We start from the raw sequence: 15,566 nt of genomic DNA on the forward strand, positions 1-15,566 counted from the left end.
GTTCAGCAATTCTGGATGCTTGCCGAAGCTTTTTAGTGATGTTATTGTGCCAGGGTTGTCTATTGACATCAACCCTGATGTTATTGTGCCAGGGTTGTCTATTGATTCGTCGCACTCTGCTATGCATGACATGGGTGACTGAGTCGATGGCTGATGCAAGAGTGGCATTGTAGAAGCTTGTGGCAGTGTCTGTGTCATGGAGTGAAGATATGGAGGACAGTGGTAGAATAGAGTCAGAGAGTGTGCGAGTGTCTAGATGTGCGAGGTTTCTGCGGGGGTGCACAAGTTGCTGGACATGGGTGATAGGAGAGGAGGACAGGGATGAGAAAGTGAGTAGATGGTGGTCAGATAGAGGGAGAGGGGAGATGGTGAAGTTAGATAGGGAGCAGAGACGGGTGAAGACCAGGTCTAATGTGTTTCTATCTGTGTGGGTGGCTGAGGAGGACCACTGAGTAAGTCCAAAAGATGATGTAAGGGACAGGAGTTTGGAGGCTGCCGACTGGTGGGTGTCAATGGGGATGTTGAAGTCATCCATGATGATGGTGGGAATGTCAGCAGAGAGAAAATGAAGGAGCCAGGTGGAGAATTGGTCAATAAAGGCAGTGGTCAGGCCCAGAGGTCGGTATGTGACAGCCACTTGGAGGTTGGAGGGAGAGTAGATGCGGACAGAGTGGACTTCAAAAGAGGGGTGAGTGAGGGAGGGTAGAGGTGGTATTGGGTTGATGGTGCAGTTGGAAGAAAGGAGAAGGCCCATTCCTCCACCATGTCTGTTGCCAGAGCAAGGAGTGTGGGTGAAGTGGAGGGTGCCGTAACATAAAGCAGCAGGGGAGGCGGTGTCAGAGGGTGTCAGCCATGTTTCGGTGAGGCCAAGGAAGGAAAAATTATGAGAGGTAAAGAGGTCGTGAATCACATGGAGTTTATTGCAGACAGAGCGGGCATTTCAGAGTGATCCAGAGAGTGGGATCAGGGTGGTGATTGTCAAGGGCACGGATTTGAGGTCAGAAAGATTGGTGTTTGTATTGGGTTGGGAACGATAGACGGGGTGATAATGGGAGGTATGAGCTGTGTGGGTCTAGGGTTGGGAGATATGTCGCCAGCAATGAGGAGAAGCAGAGAATGTTGGAGAAGGATGGTGGGTGGCTTGTTTTGTATTTTATTAGGAGAAATCTGAGGTCGAGGAGCAGGTCAGCTGAGGAGGTCAGGTGAGGAGGCAAGAGGGAAGGATAGATTATTTTTTGGTTAGCGGGTGCTGGGGTTTGCGGATAGAGAAGGAGTGTGAGGATTAATGGAGCCAAAACTGTTAGAGCGTATGTCAGCATGGTGAGAGTAAGTTTGGAGGCAAAAGAAATTTAGAACATGTAAACACATTGGTTAGTCATACCTTCTGGTCACTTCTGGCTCATTTCTGGCATATTTCTGCTGTTATCCTTAAAAAGACATCCTTATGGAGACAGTCTGAGATCAGGACAGACCTGTGACTCTGAATTTATAGCTAGTTAACTGCACATGAAAATGCCCAGGTGTGATCAGGAGGGAGGGGCAGCAGGCAGACTGGACACAGACACAGGTAGTGTTGAGCATTCCGATACTGCAAATATCGGGTATCGACCGATATTTGCTGTATCGGAATTCCGATACCGAGTACCAATATTTTTTCAATATCGGATACCGGAATCGGAAGTCCCCATAATGCAATGAGCCACTGTTGTGGCTGTGATTGGCTGCTGAAATGATGTCATCATGATGCGCGGTCTGTGCGCATCATTATGCGCGGTCTGTGCGGGCCTGCCGGGGGTGTGTACGGGCCTGCTAGGGGTCTGTGCGACTGCCAGGGGTCTGTACAGGCCTGCGGGGGGTCTGTGATGACTGCCGGGGGTCAGTGCAGACTGCCGGGGGTCTGTGCGGGCCTGTCGGGGGTCTGTGCCGGCTGCCGGGGGTCTGTGTGGACTGCTGGGGGTCTGTGCGGGCTTGCCGGGGGTTGTGTGTGTGTACAGGCATCGTCCGATGGGACTACAAGTCCCATCGGGCTATGCCTGCTACAATGACAGTGATTGACACATTAGCCAATGTTGGGACAGTAGTAGGACTGTAAAAAAATAGCCCCTAGCCTCACTTTTGGCATTGCTGTGTGAGAAAGTTCCCACATAGCTTTTGCCATAAAGTGAGACTAGGAACTATTTTTTTACAGTGGCGGAGGAATACAGTGCGGAAGGATACCTACCTCCCACCATTGGATTCCTGGAGCCCCCTAGAGAACGGTCGCATCAGCTGATGCTGCTGTTCTCCACGGGAAATCGGCGTGGGACCCTCGTGGATATCTGTGGATTAGGGAGTATATCGCTTGTTTGTTATTTTCTAATTTTTTTCATAGATGACACTGGCTTCGGGGAACAAAGTGACAAGTGATGGTGAGTATGCACTCTATGTTATATGTACTGTATGTCTATATGTGTGTATTGTATGAATGTATGAATGTATTGTATGTAGTATGTATGTTGTATGTATGTTGTATGTCTGTAGCATGTTGTATGAATGTAGTATATATGTAGTATGTATGTATTGTATGAATGTATTGTATGTATTGTATTGTATGTGCCCTCTGTATCTGTGTGATATATTCTGTGTCCTGTGAGTAAAGTGTTGTCAGACTGGAAATACGTGGAGAAGCAGTGATCTTTTATATGCGCCCATGTAACCAAGGAATTCAAGCCAGCGTCATTCATTCAGATTCCAGCCAACGCAGAGCGGACCTCCGAAAACACGGGGTGGTACTGAAAGAGGTACCCCAGCTTGGTTAGACCCCGTTACATGTTGTATGTAGTATGTATGTTGTATGTATGTTGTATGTCTGTAGCATGTTGTATGTATGTTGTATGTAGTATCTTGTATGTAATATGTATGTTGCATATCTGTAGCATGTTGTATTATGTTGTATGTATGTAGTATGTATGTTGTATGTAGTATGTACTGTATGTTGTATGTCTGTAGCATGTTGTATGTATGTTTTATGTATGTAGTATGTACTAAGTATGTATGTATGTTGTATGAATGTAGTATATATGTAGTATGTAGTATGTATGCTGTATGTATGTAGTATGTATGTAGTATGTATGTAGTATGTATGTTGTGTTATGTGTTACAGAACCACTCAGCACCCAGAATATGTTGTGCAGTTATATGTATGTATAGTAGGTTCTATGTGAGATGCCTGTCCCTAATGCATCAGCCCACAGGCTGCCCCCCTGGGCAGAGGGGACACGATATTCTCTTTTTGTCCACCCTCCCCCCACCTTTGTAATTCCCACAGTAAACATCGGCAGGCTCCGGCCACCTGCGGCTTTTGTAATGCATGTCTGGCCTGCCGCTTTTCTATTGGCCTGCCCTCTGTATCTGTGTGATATATTCTGTGTCCTGTGAGTAAAGTGTTGCCAGACTGGAAATACGAGGAGAAGCAGTGATCTTTTATATGCGCCCATGTAACCAAGGGATTCCAGCCAGCGTCATTCATTCAGACTCCAGCCAACGCAGAGCGGACCTCCGAAAACACGGGGTGGTACTGAAAGAGGTACCCCAGCTTGGTTAGACCCCTTTACACTGGTGGCAGCGGAGGGATTTGATACCCCATCTACAGGAGGAAAGGAATGAATGGAAAATAACTACCAGAAGTTAAAGAGGACTACATTAAAATATCTGGTGGAAGCCCGAGGGTTGATCGCCAGCAACAAAACAAAAGTGGATTTGATAGCAGCCATCATGGAACATGACAGTGCAGCGCCCCCCAATGTGAATGTGGAGGAGACCGAATTCCAGAGGTTGGTAAAGAACAGACTGGAGTTCTATGGCCTAATCCCTGCAGTAGAGATCATACGAGAGGTGATGGCTGATGTGCGTATTGATCTGAAGGAAAAGATGGCTGAGCAGACCAGGATAGAGCTAGCCAAGATGGAGATGGCAGAGCGGACCAAAGTGGAGCTGGCCAAGATGGAGGTGGCAGAGTGGAGAGAAGAGAGGCAGCGAGCAGGGGGAGCTCTGGCCTTCGACCAGGTACCTTCAACAGTAAGCCACATAAAGATCCAGTATAATGCCTTCCGACAGTTGGGGGAGGCAGAGGAAGACATTGATGGCTTTCTGCAGGACTTTGAGCGGCAGTGTGCCCTTCATCAAGTGAAGCCGGAGGAACGGGTTCAGATTCTGGCCAGCAAGCTGACAGGCCGGGCAGCGGATGCCTATCGCATGGTACCTGATGAGGACTGTGTGGACTATGAGCGGATCATAGAAGTGATCTTGGCCCTGTATGCGCTGACACCAAAGGCCTACCGCCAAAAGTTCCGCGGACTTATAAAACGCGTAACCGATACCCAGGCTGAATGGGCCTGTAAATTACGGCGGTCACTGCTACAGTGGGTACAAGGGAGCCAAGCAACCACTAAGGAGGACGTCCTCCAGCTCTTCCTGTTAGAACGATTCTTTAATGGACTAAACCCCGAGACACAGGAATGGCTTCGGGACAGGCGGCCAACGACTCTTGAGGAAGCCGCTCGTCTGGCCAATGAACATCATGATGCCAGGAGGCCGCAGTTGTCCTGATCAAAGGTGGTCACTAGGGGCCCACCCATGGACCTGGAGGGCCCCAAACCACCGAAGATTGTAGGGGGACCAGCTAGAAACCCGGCCTACCATAGTCCCCCTGGGGCGCGATGCCACACCTGTCGTCAGCTGGGCCATCTGCAAAGACAATGCCCCAACCGGACTCAGCATACCCAGTGGCCAAAGGCGGGAACAGCTACCCTCAGCCGGGCTGCTGGACACTGCTACCAAGGCGAAGCTGACCCGGCATTGGGGGCTACGACTAAAGATGGAAGAGATGGAGGAAGAGATGGAGGAAGTGCTGCATGAAGTAGACCCCGTGCAGGCAGCCCGGGCAGATAATCGACAACAGCATCGACAGGTCATGTGGGTTAATGGGAAAAGTATGCAGGGACTAAGAGATTCCGGGGCAACTTTGACCCTTGTGAAGCCTCATCTCGTCCGGGACCAAGAGAAGACGGACCGGACAGTGGAAGTCCGTGTAGCAGAGGGAGCTATACATCGACTACCCACTGCCAGGATTCACCTGAACTGGGGAGTCGGGGATGGCCTTGTTGAGGTCGGTATGATGGAGGATTTGCCTGCAGACGTCTTGCTGGGAAATGACTTGGGGCCCATGTTGTCTGCATTCTCGGTGGCCCCTCTGGCTGAGACCTATCCTGTGACCACCCGGAGACAAGCTCGAGCTGCGGAGGCGGAATCACACTCAGAGGAGGTCCAGGGAAGACATCCCAGCCCTGCACATATTCCCATAGCCAGACACATTTCTTGGGCCACCCCAGATGAATTTAAGAGGGTGTTACTTGAGGATCCTTCATTAGAGGGATATCGTGGGAAGACACAGGAGGGGAGAGGAGTACTGGAAGGGGAACAGTTTGTATGGAAGCAGGGACTCCTCTACCGGATCACATAGCAGCACCACACAGGGACGAGCCCCACTATAAAACAACAGCTGGTAGTTCCCAAGAAGTATAGGCAGGAGTTACTGCGAATCTCTCATGATATACCCTTGGCCGGGCACTTCGGCATCAGTCGCTTCAGGCATCGTCTGACACAAAACTTCTTTTGGCCGGGGGTAACCTATGATGTTCATCAGTACTGCCAGACCTGTGACAGTTGTCAGCGCATTGGCAAGAGGGGGGATCGATACAAGGCCAAATTATGCCTCCCCATTGTGGAGGAACCATTTAGTCGAATAGCGGTCGATCTGATAGGGCCGTTAGCCAAACCCAGTCCATCCGGGAAAAAGTATATATTGACAGTGGTAGATTATGCCACATGGTATCCAGAGGCGGTTGTGTTACCTAACAAACTGGCAGAGACGGTGGTGGCCGCCCTGCTCCAGGTTTTCTCACGGGTTGGATTTCCCCGGGAGATTATCTCGGACCAGGGTACCCAGTTTACAGCAGAGGTGACCAACAAACTGTGGAAGCTGTGCGGCGTAAAGTCCATTAGAAGCGCCCCTTACTACCCGCAAACCAATGGGTTGTGTGAACGCTTTAACGGGACATTAAAACAGCTCATTGGGACTTTTACCAGGACCTACAGGGACTGGGAGAAATTCTTGCCACACCTCCTGTTTGCCTATCGGGAGGTGCCCCAAGTATCCACGGTGTTCTGCCCGTTCAAGCTGGTATACAGGAGATGGGTAAGGGGACCCCTAGACTTAGTGCTGGAACACTGGGAAGGGGAGGGCCTCATAGAAGGGGTACCTATTGTACCCTATGTGCTGGAATTCCGGGACTGCCTACAGGAGCTGACCCAGGTTGTACGTGAGAACCTGCAGGCGACACAGCGGTGCCAGCGAGTATGGTACAAAATAGAAAAAACACGGCACTCAGTGAGGAGGGAGGTGCACAAGTCGGGTATCCAGCCAACTAACAACGTAGTACAAAAACTTGGCACTCAAAAGAAAAATTGATTTGACAGTTCCTTTATTGTAAAAGGCATCCAGTTCAATATACTTCTTTACTTCTTTAAATGTTTTCGGTCATACAATTGACCTTCATCAGAAACAGAATTTTTTCACAGTTGGTTTTAACTAGAATGAGTTTACAAGAAGACAAGACAGTATGGTTAGTGAACAAATAAGTATATAACAAATATCTGAGGAACAGGATGCTGATAATGACCGTATGAACATCATGTTAAGCTTAGACGAAAGGTCGATAACTAGATAAATACTGAAATAGCGAATCCTGAGATAAGGTTCAAGTGAGCTTAGTGAAACTCCACAGGCTCCATGGGCAGTGATAGAGAGTCCGTGCTGTGATGGTATGTAAGGAACATATGTAAAAGACGTGCCCTAGGAGGTTGAAAACAAACTACAAGTGTGACACTGGTCAATAAAGGATACAGTGAGATTCATGGTCGGCTGGTGCTACTGGATGTGCAATACCACATGAAAGGTAATAGCCGACTGGAATGAGTGCCAAGACAGGTACCTGAGAGGAACTGTAATGGAAAATTCCATATATTATTATTAAAGAACCGCTGTCATAAGTAGGCACTATTCAGTACTGGAAAAAAAGAACAAGACGGTGCGTGACTATGGCACATAAACATATTGGGCGATGTTATATGAATGAGGAAGCAGAAAAAGTCCAAAACAGTCAATTAATACCTGGGTATATTCATTGATAATGTGGAGAAACAGACGTCTGGGAAGCAGCAGCTACTGAGGATGAAAGGACGCTGAGGATGATAAAAAAAGAGTATACATGTGTGTACTGAGATAGGCTGAGGATATGCACGTAATGTGAACTGAATTACCCATTCATGTAGTAAATCACCAGAACCACGGGTTTGACACCTTAGGTTATACAGGGACGGGTAGATCCAATGATTGGTGTGGGTGTCCAGAAATTTGTACTGCAATTGAAACATGTAGAAGGTATGAGGAGCCCTGAGGACAAAGAATGTGAGGTGAACACTGTATAAGAAGTGTGAAATCACCTGTAATATATTCAGGAAACTATCCTGTATTGTTTGTGACAGGCAGGAATGTCCACAACTGGGTGCTGAAATCGAAAGAGGAGAAAGCAGAAGCAAAAAGGCACTAGTTGGTACAATAGTGGTGCCCTAATGTTGTCTGGGAGAGCTAGAGTCACCTGTGATTCTCCAAATGGTCTGTCCTGCCCAGGGAGGCACGTGTCACAGGGAGAGTGAGCGCGCTGTTCAGGAGAAGCGCTGAGGGTGCAGAAGAATAGCGCTGCAGAAAATGAGTAAATGCTGTCAATGTGATAAAGTAGAGAACCAGCAAGAAATGAGCCGGATCTCTTACAAATGTTCCCTTGGTCTGTGGCTGGACGCATGTGCTGCTGGTATGAGAGACGCTGTATTGCAGGGAAGTATATCCGGGTATAAGTGGAGAATGATAGCCTATCACAGCCCCAGGAGGGCGGTCACATGATCAGGATGTTAATAATGTGGCGGCGCCTGTGTGATAGACAGCTGTGTCCAAGTAAGAGGAGCAGATGATGTAACAGTGGGCGGGTAGATGGCGGCGCTTGTGCCCTAGACGTCCATCCCTCTGTGGAAGGAGTAAGAGGAATGTCTCCATGGGAATGCTGTGTAAACGAGCGGTCATGTGACCGGGGGTTGAAAGGAGGTGAAGCAGACGCTGCGGACCTCAGTGTCCAACGTTGTGAGAGAGCAGGGGAGCATGTCCTGTGATCAGGAGACAGAAAGAAGGCAGTGCAATGGAAACTCATGTCACTATGAAAAGGGGAATAAATCTCCTTAGGAATGTCATGGCCTGTTTCACACTTCCGTTTTTGTGTCCGCCAAACGGATCCGTTTCCGTTTTTTTGACGGAAACTGATGCAAACGGATCCGTTTTTTAAAAACGGATCCGTTTTTTTGACGGATCCGCGGTAACCGTAATGGAAGTCTATGGGACAAAAAAAACGGATCCTGCAAAAAATGGCGGATCCGTTTTTTTACGGAAAACAACGGATTTTGACGGATTTGAAAAAACGGAAGTGTGAAACAGGCCTAATGTGTTGCTGAGCCAGGATTGTATGTAGTCAAGCTATTGTGATGAATGTGGGGGCAGAGGATATCTATCTGTGTAAGGGTATGGGTGCGAATGCTGCAAATAAAAGAATGAAATAGGTTGAAAAGGATAACAACCAGGTACAATGGACTGAAAGTATTGGTGGGGAGACTATGTGAGCTACAACTGGAGAGAAAAAGAAGAAAATCACTACGAAGTTAGATGATTAACCCCTTCACCCCCAAGGGTGGTTTGCACGTTCATGACCGGGCCAATTTTTACAATTCTGACCACTGTACCTTTATGAGGTCATAACTCTGGAACGCTTCCATGGATCCCGGTGATTCTGACATAGTTTTCTCGTGACATATTGTACTTCATGTTAGTGGTAAAATTTCATTCAAATAACTTGCGTTTATTTGTGAAAAAAATGGAAATTTGGCAAAAATGTTGAAAATTTCGCAATTTTCCAACTTTGAATTGTTATGCCCTTAAATCACAGAGATACGGCACACAAAAAACTTGATAAGTAACATTTCCCACATGTTTACTTTACATCAGCACAATTTTGGAACCAAAATTTTTTTTTGTTAGGAAGTTATAAGGGTTAAAAGTTGAGCAGCGATTTCTCATTTTTACAACACCATTTTATTTTTAGGACCACATCACATTTGAAGCCACTTTGAGGGGTCTATATGATAGAAAATACCCAAAAGTGACACCATTCTAAAAACTGAACCCCTTAAGGTGCTCAAAACCACATTCAAGAAGTTTATTAACCCATTAGGTGCGTCACAGGAATTTTTTTGAATATTTAAAAAGAAATGAACATCTAACTTTTTTTCACAAAAAAAATACTTCAGGTTCAATTTTTTTTATTTTACCAAGGGTAACAGGAGAAATTGGACTGCAAAAGTTATTGTGCAATTTGTCCTGAGTATGCTGATACCTGATTTGTGGGGGGGAACGACTGTTTCGGCGCATGGCAGAGCTCAGAATGGAAGGAGCGCCGTTTGACTTTTTCAATGCAAAATTGGCTGGAATTCAGATCGGACGCCATGTCACGTTTGGAGAGTCCCTGATGTACCTAAACAGTGGAAACCCCCTACAAGTGACCCCATTTTGGAAACTAGACCCCCCAAGGAACTTATCTAGATATGTGGTGAGAACTTTGAACCCACAAGGGCTTTACAGAAGTTTATAACGTACAGCGGTACAATTAAAAAATCATATTTTTTCCACAAAAATGATCTTTTCACCCCAATTTTTATTTTCCCAAGGGTAACAGGACCCTAAAAGTTATTGTGCAATTTGTCCTGAGTACGCTGATACCCCACATGTGGGGGTAAACCACTATTTGGGCGCATGGCAGAGCTCGGAAGGGAAGCAGTGCCATTTGACGTTTTTGGCTGGAATTGAGATCGGACACCATGTCGCGTTTTGAAAACCCCTGATGTACCAAAACAGTGGAAACCCCCCACAAATGACACCATTTTGGAAACTAGACCCCCTAAGGAACTTATCTAGATGTGTGGTGAGAACTTTGAACCCCCATGGGCTTCACAGAAGTTTATAACATAAAGCCATACAATTAAAAAATCATATTTTTTCCACAAAAATGATCTTTTCACCCTCAATTCTTATTTTTCCAAGGGTAACAGGACCGTAAAAGTTATTGTGCAATTTGTTCTGAGTACGCTGATACCTCACATGTGGGGGTAAACCACTATTTGGGCGCATGGCAGAGCTCGGAAGGGAGGCAGCGCCATTTGACGTTTTTGGCTGGAATTGAGATCGGACACCATGTCGCGTTTGGAAAACTCCTGATGTACCAAAACAGTGGAAACCCCCCACAAATGACACCATTTTGGAAACTAGACCCCCTAAGGAACTTATCTAGATGTGTGGTGAGCACTTTGAACCCCCCAGTGCTTCACAGAAGTTTATAATGCCCGGGCGTGAAAATAAATAATTCGTATTTTTTCCACAAACATGATCTTTTAGTCACCATTTTTTTATTTTCCCAAGGGTACCAGGAGAAATTGGACCCCAAAAGTTGTTGTTCAATTTGTCCTGAGTATGCTGATACCCCATATGTGGGAGAAAACTACTGTATGGGCACACGTCGGGGCTCGGAAGGGAAGTAGTGACGTTTTGGAATGCAGACTTTGATGGAATGGTCTGCGGGTGTCATGTTGCCTTTGGAGAGCCCCTAATGTACCTAAACAGTGGAAACCCCCCACAAATGACACCATTTTGTAAACTAGACCCCCCAAGGAACTTATGTAGATGTGTGGTGAGCACTTTGAACCCCCCAGTGCTTCACAGAAGTTTATAACGCCCGGGCGTGAAAATAAAAAATTCGTATTTTTTCCACAAACATGATCTTTTAGTCACCATTTTTTTATTTTCCCAAGGGTACCAGGAGAAATTGGACCCCAAAAGTTGTTGTCCAATTTGTCCTGAGTATGCTGATACCCCATATGTGGGAGAAAACTACTGTATGGGCACACGTCGGGGCTCGGAAGGGAAGTAGTGACGTTTTGGAATGCAGACTTTGATGGAATGGTCTGCGGGTGTCATGTTGCCTTTGGAGAGCCCCTAATGTACCTAAACAGTGGAAACCCCCCACAAATGACACCATTTTGTAAACTAGACCCCCCAAGGAACTTATGTAGATGTGTGGTGAGCACTTTGAACCCCCCAGTGCTTCACAGAAGTTTATAACGCCCGGGCGTGAAAATAAAAAATTCGTATTTTTTCCACAAACATGATCTTTTAGTCACTTTTTTTTATTTTCCCAAGGGTACCAGGAGAAATTGGACCCCAAAAGTTGTTGGCCAATTTGTCCTGAGTATGCTGATACCCCATATGTGGGAGAAAACTACTGTATGGGCACACGTCGGGGCTAGGAAGGGAAGTAGTGACGTTTTGGAATGCAGACTTTGATGGAATGGTCTGCGGGTGTCATGTTGCCTTTGGAGAGCCCCTAATGTACCTAAACAGTGGAAACCCCCAACAAATGACCCCATTTTGAAAACTAGACCCACTAAGGAACTTATCTAGATGTGAGGTGAGCACTTTGAACCCCCAAAGGCTTCACTGAAGTTTATAATGCCAGGGCATGAAAATAAAAAAATCGTATTTTTTCCAGAAACATGATCAATTAGTCCCCAATTTTTTCATTTTCCCAAGGGTACCAGGAGAAATTGGACCCCAAAAGTTGTTGGCCAATTTGTCCTGAGTACGCTGACACCCCATATGTGGGAGAAAACTACTGTATGGACACACGTCGGGGCTCGGAAGGGAAGCAGTGACGTTTTGGAATGCAGACTTTGATGGAATGGTCTGCGGGTGTCATGTGCGTTTGGAGAGCCCCTGATGTACCTAAACTATTGAAACTCCCAACAAGTGACCCCATTTTGGAAACTAGACCCCCCACGGAACTTATCTAGATGTGTGGTGAGCACTTTGAACCCCCAAGTGCTTCACAGAAGTTTATAACACTCGGACGTGAAAATAAAAAAATCATTTTTTTCCACAAAAATGATATTTTTGCCCCCAATTTTTTATTTTCCTAAGGGTAACAGGAGAAATTGGACCCCAAAAATTGTTTTGCAATTTGTCCTGAGTAGGCTGAAACCCTACATGTGGGGGTAAAACACTGTTTGGGTGCATTGCAGAGCTTGGAAGGGAAGGAGCACCATTTGACTTTTTCAACTCAGAATTGGCTGGAATTGAGATCAGACGCCATGTTGCATTTGGAGAGCCCCTGATGTGCCCAAACAGTGGAAACCCCCAACCCTAACCCCAACACACCCCTAACCCTAATCTGAGCCCTAACCCTAGCCCTAACCCTAGCCCTAACTCTAGCCCTAACCCTAACCCTAACCCTAGCCCTAACCCTAGCCCTAACCCTAGCCCTAACCCTAAGGCTGTGTGCACACGCTGCGGATTTAGCTGCGGTTCCGCAGCGGTTTTGGCTGCTGCGGACCCGCAGCAGTTTCTGCTGCGGTGTACAGTACCATGATTCCCTATGGGAATCAAAAACCGCAGTGCAGACGGTGCGGAATTTTCCGCGCGGATTATCTGCGGTTTTCAATCCGCAGAAAGAATTGACATGTCAATTCTTTCTGCGGATTCTCCTGCGGTTTGCCATCTCCTCTATTGAGGAGATGAAAAACCGCAGGACAAAACCGCAGAGCAATCCGCAGGTAAAACCACAGGTCTTTTGACCTGCGGTTTCACCTGCGGATTTTACAAAATCCGCGCGGATGAATCCGCACCTAATCCGCAGCGTGTGCACACAGCCTTACCTAACGGGAAAATGGAAATAAATACATTTTTTTTATTTTATTATTTTTCCCTAACTAAGGGGGTGATAACAGGGGGTTTGACTTACTATTTATGGCGGTTTTTATGTTTGGCGGCTGTCACACGCTAAAAGACGCTTTTTATTGTAAAATAGTTTTTGCATCACCACATTTTGAGAGCTATAATTTTTCCGTATTTTGACCCACCGAGTCATGTGAGGTCTTATTTTTTGTGGGACGAGTTGACGTTTTTATTGGTACCATTTTCGGGCACGTGACATTTTTTGATCGCTTTTTATTCCTATTTTTGGGACGCAGAATGAACAAAAACCAGCGTTTCATGAATTTCTTTTGGGGGGGTGCGTTTACACCGTTCCGCGTGCGGTAAAATTGATAAAGCGGTTTTATTCTTCGGGTCAGTACGGTTACAGCGATACCTCATTTAGGTCGTTTTTTTATGTTTTTGTCGGTTTTATGCAATGAAAACTATTTTATATAAAAAATAATTATTTTTGCATCGCTTTATTCTGCGAGCTTTAACTTTTTTATTTTTTCACTGATGATGCTGTGTTGCGGCTCTTTTTTTGCGGGACAAGATGACGTTTTCAGCGGTACCATGGATATTTATATGCGTCTTTTTGATCGCGCGTTATTACACTTTTTGTTTAGCGGTATGATAATAAATCATTATTTTTTGCTTCGTTTTTTATTTTTATTTTTTAAGCGGTTCGCTAAAAGGGTTAACTAATGGGACAGTTTTATAGGGCGGGTCATTACGGACGTGGCGATACCTAATATGTGTACTTTTATTGTTTTTTTTTATTATTATTTCCAAAAAATGGATTTATTGAGGGAATATTTTTTTTTTTTTTCTAATTTATTTGGCAATTTTTTTAAATTTATTTTTACATTTTTTTTAAATTTTTTTTTTACTTTATTACATAGTCCCTGGTGGGACATCACTGTCCTGTGACAGATCGCTGATCTGTCACATCACAGATCACTGTGACAGATCAGCAATCTGTCACAGGCATTGAAGACTTCCTCTTGCCTGCGCTTTGCAGGCACTGAGGAAGCCAGCTTCCTCAGGTCCCCGAAGGCCCCCGTCGCCATCTTGGATCCGGGGGCCTGGAGGATAGGAGCCCCCCGCAGCAGCGCTGCACATTGCGCTGCCGTGGGGGGCTCAGGGAAGCACGGAGGGAGCCCCCTCCCTGCCGATGCTTCCCTTTAACTCCCGGTACACCGCGATCATGTTTGATCGCGGTGTGCAAGGGGTTAACGTGTCGGGGGCGGTCCGTGACCGCCCCTGACACATAGTGCCGGGTGTCAGCTGTGATAATCAGCTGACACCCGGCCGCGATCAGCGGCGCTCACCACGTGGGCGCCGCTGATCGCGGTAGACGTACTATCCCGTCCACGGTCATACGGGCCCGGGTACCGTGGACGGGATAGTACGTCTCATGTCAGGAAGGGGTTAATAAGAGTAGTGTGGTAGGTAGGTGATAGGTTACCATCGAATAGCCGGACGTGCCCAGTATATGGTGATAAGGTGATTCTAACGATTCTAGAGAAACGGTAAATAGAAGAGTTAGTGACAATCCTGAAATTTGTCAAAATATACACAGATAGACAATTCTGATACTACTCAGCCAATAGTCAAAATAGCCGGTTACACATGCAATATGAAAACCACGATTACACTGTTATGTAATCATAAAAAGGCGGCAACATCATAGTCCCTGTTGAGGCCTTTGGGTTCCAGAGTTTGTAATGTAAAAATCCAATAGGCCTCTCTTTTCTTCAGTAATTTTACCCTATTAATGCCTCGCCTACTAGCCTCTACCTGTTCCACTACCTGGAACCTCAATTGTGAGATATTATGGTTCTTGGAAATGGAAAGGAAGTGGGAGATGAGTCTTCTTGGTCCTGATATTAGATTTGCGCTGCGAAATCCGATCTCTGACAGGTTGTGTTGTCTCTCCCACATATGCCAAGCCGCCAGGGCATTTGATGACATATATCACGTATGATGATTCACAGGTATAGAAGCCATTGATTGGTTTCCCTTTACCTGATTGAGGGTGAAAGCGTTTTGGGCCCTTTTGAACATTGCTGCACTGGAGGCAACTGAGGCAGGGAAAAGTGCCTAATCGGGGTGTGCGGAGAAATGTTTGTTTGGGGACTACAATTCTGGACCCTAGATCTGCTCTGACAAGTTTGTCTCTAATGTTTTGGGGGTGGCGATAACAAGGAAGATAGGGGACCTGAAATTTAGGGATATTGGGATAACTGAAGGTTAACAAGTTCCAGTGCCGTCTGATAACAGACTGTGCCAGTTGTGAGAAGGGGTGGAACGTACTAACAAAAGGTATGCGTTTCGTGGTATCATTCCTCCCAATTGAACTAGTGTTATTTTTCGCTTTTGTTAGGACTGTCATTGGGTAACCCCTATCTATGAACTTGGTCTCCATCTCAGATTTTCTCAATTTCCTAGTGGTAGTATCTGAGACAATTCTATCAACTCTGCTGAACTGTGATTTTGGAATTGAGTTTTTAATTGCTGGTGGATGGCAACTGTTGAAATGTAGTAAACTATTTCTGTCGGTTGGTTTGGTAAAGAGGTCTATGCTCAAAGAACCCCGTGTATCCTTGCAGATCAGGGTGTCCAG

General features: G+C 46.1%; 1 protein-coding gene and 1 long non-coding RNA gene across 7 annotated transcripts in view; one reads left to right on the forward strand and one right to left on the reverse strand.

Moving 5' to 3' along the window:
• LOC141098586 (cytochrome P450 2C5-like) overlaps positions 1-15,566 on the forward strand; it is a 306,296-nt gene that overhangs the window by 23,646 nt on the left and 267,084 nt on the right. The window lies entirely within an intron of this gene.
• LOC141098589 (uncharacterized) lies at positions 6,505-8,753 on the reverse strand. Of its 5 annotated transcripts, none has more exons than XR_012234292.1 (4): positions 7,698-8,753; positions 7,543-7,607; positions 7,211-7,458; positions 6,505-7,041 (listed from the first exon to the last, which is right to left on the reverse strand). It is a non-coding gene; the product is annotated as an uncharacterized lncRNA (long non-coding RNA). The 5 variants fall into 5 exon arrangements; XR_012234293.1 differs by having other exon boundaries at positions 7,211-7,281; positions 7,360-7,458; positions 7,543-8,753; XR_012234291.1 differs by having other exon boundaries at positions 7,543-8,753.

This window comes from Dendrobates tinctorius, unplaced genomic scaffold, assembly GCF_039654945.1.
Source record: "Dendrobates tinctorius isolate UK_male_01 unplaced genomic scaffold, ASM3965494v1 ptg000093l, whole genome shotgun sequence".
NCBI classification, from domain to species: domain Eukaryota; kingdom Metazoa; phylum Chordata; class Amphibia; order Anura; family Dendrobatidae; genus Dendrobates; species Dendrobates tinctorius.